Source organism: Panthera leo, chromosome D3, assembly GCF_018350215.1.
Source record: "Panthera leo isolate Ple1 chromosome D3, P.leo_Ple1_pat1.1, whole genome shotgun sequence".
NCBI lineage: Eukaryota > Metazoa > Chordata > Mammalia > Carnivora > Felidae > Panthera > Panthera leo.
The window spans coordinates 50,864,019-50,866,752 of record NC_056690.1 but is presented as its reverse complement, the minus strand read 5'-3'; the positions used below and the strand labels follow the sequence as shown (position 1 = coordinate 50,866,752).

The 2,734-nt window shown below is 37.5% G+C and overlaps 1 pseudogene; it reads left to right on the top strand.

The window, feature by feature from the left end:
• Positions 1-600: 600 nt before the first annotated feature.
• On the top strand, positions 601-1,452 carry LOC122204085 (annotated as a pseudogene).
• The last annotated feature ends 1,282 nt before the right edge of the window (positions 1,453-2,734 follow it).

Here is a 2,734-nt window from a genome sequence, read left to right as displayed (position 1 = left end):
AATACTCTGAAGGCTAATATGAGATAAAACTGGAAGTCTTCACATTTTTTGAGTGATGTAGTTGGACCTAAATTTTAGAAAGATTAATGTCAGCAATATGGAAATTGAACTGAGAAAGGGAGGGATGGGGAGGAGAAATGTCAGCCAAGAGGAATGATCCAAGTCAAGGAAAGAAATAAGGAAAATCTGAATTAGGATTGGATCAGTGGGACTCTAAGGAGTAGAGGACAGAATTGACGAAATCTGCCAGAAAGTACAAAAAATGGAAAACATTTTTGAATAAAAAATAGAAGATCAGCCTGGGGTTCATACGTTCAGAAAATATAAGTTACAGAAAGTCAAAATGGACCGGAGCAAATTGGCCCAGGAATAATTCATGAAATCTACTCAAGCTGAAGAAGGTGGAATCTCAGAATGAAAGTCTCCACCAAGAAGGCAACAAAATGAAGGAAAAGAGACTCACAATTAGGTGACGGGTATAACTTGATTTTATCTGGAATAAAATAAACATCTTAATGGCCTTAAAAAGGTAAAGATGGGTTTTTGGTTCTTGCGATACCAGCATAGACCTCAGGATATTGGAAGAGTTTAAGCCAAAACATGGATATCGGACCAAATTATACAACTTGTATCAACAATGTGAATGACAAAATTAAGAAAGAAGAATAGAAGAGATCCCTATATGCCCTGACTTCTCAATTTGGTCAAGTGGTAGATATCATAGCTTTAAAGATCTGAAGATGAGGGGGTGAGGCTTTGTTATTTTTAAGGAACAAGCTCACCCACAAATGCCTTGAGACAGTTACAAGGATTTCCACTTTACGGCAAAACAATGCAAGGGGCTCAGTCGGTTAAGCGTCTAACTTTGGCTCAGGTCATGATTTCATGGTTCATGAGTTCAAGCCCTGCATGGAGCTGTCTGCTGTCAGCATAGAGCCTGCCTTGGATCCTCTGTCCCCCTCTCTCTCTGCCCCTACCCTGCTCATGCTCTCTCTCTCAAAAACAAATAAACATTAAAACAAACAAACAAGGAGAATCCAGTATGCAAAAACAGGTTCTGATACAATATCTAAAATGTGTGGCACTTTTGCTGACAAAGAAGGAAAAGGAAAAAGCAAAAACTGTGGACCAGAAAACAAAAAGCCTGGTCAGGGAACACCAAATGCAGCAAATACCCAAGGAAATTCAAAATCAAATCCTCAGGTGCCTGATTACCTTCCAAACTGTATTTTATTCCTTACTAATCTGCCAAAGGAGACTAATGAGATAATGTTACCCATGCTGTTTAATCAGTTTCCTAGTTTCAAGAAAGAATGTTTGGTACCTGGGAGGCGTGACATGGCTTTTGTTGAATTTGCAAATGATGAACAGGCTGGAGCTGTCAGGGATGCTTTACAGGGATTTAAAATCACACCGTCCCATGCCATGAAGATCACTTATGCCAAGAAATAACATATGTTGATAGTTGTCTTTAAAGGATTTGGTGTTATTTATAGTGTTTGTTTTGATAACATTTAGTCAGGCCACTTTGACAGTTGGGGGTGAGGGGGAGTGAAAGTTAAATTTTGCAAATGATTCCAAAAAATACCTAGTCTTTGTTTTGCATCAATGAACTATGAAATAAACAGGCCTGAATTTTGTAAAATAAACTTTTATTTGTATTCGAAAGAAAGAAAGAAAGAAAGAAAGAGAAAAGAAGAAAGAAGGAAATGAAGAAGGAAGGAAGGAAGAAGGAAGGAAGGAACGAAGGAAGGAATGAAGGAAGGAACGAAGGAAAACAAGTAACCAATAAAGGATCAGTATACAAAACACCCAGATGCTTTATGCCCAAATCACTGTAACTTTTCTTTCTTTATTTTTTAAACTTTTTTTAATGTTTGTTTGTTTGTTTGTTTATTTATTTATTTATTTATTTTTGAGAGAGACAGAGTGCGAGCAGGGAAGGGGCAGACAAAGAGGGAGACAGACTATGAAGAAGGCTCCAGGCTCCGAGCTGCCAGCACAGAGCCTAACGCGGGGCTCAAACATACGAACCGGAAGATCATGACCTGAGCTGAAGTTAGACAGTTGGCCAACTGAGCCACCCAGGCACTCCTAGCAAAGCCTTTAAAATTGTAAGGGAGAATGATCTCAAATTATAATTTTCCATACAGACTGCTAGTCAACTGTGAAGGATGAATAATGGCATTTTCTGATATGTAAAGACTTCAAAAAATCTCCCATTGATCCATTAGCAGCAAAGAGTAACTGGAAGATGTATTACAGTTAAAATAATTAATTTACTAAAGTTAAAGTAATTAATTTACTACAGTTAAAATAGTTAAACTAAGACACAGACAACACAGAAAGTACGGAATCCAATACAGGAAAGAGATACACAAAGGAAACTAACAGGAACATGGTGAAGGCAAATCCTAAAACAAAAGTTGCAAAACAGGTCTAGAGGACAATCCATCCAGACAGGAGTTGGAGGACAGTGACTTCCAAGAGGGATACTGCCAAGAAGTTAATGTTAATGATAGAGCAACTGAAGTATTTCAATGTATTTTCTGGGTCATCCGTAAGGTCAAAGAAGTTGGTGATTAATAAATTATACAGGAAACAGAGAAAATAGAAAACCAAGGCAGTCATTAATTCCAGGACAAATAAAACATTGCCTAAGAAAAGTCATTGTAATCACACTACAATACTTCTCTTAGCTCTGAATAATATTTGCATTGTCATAAATTCATGA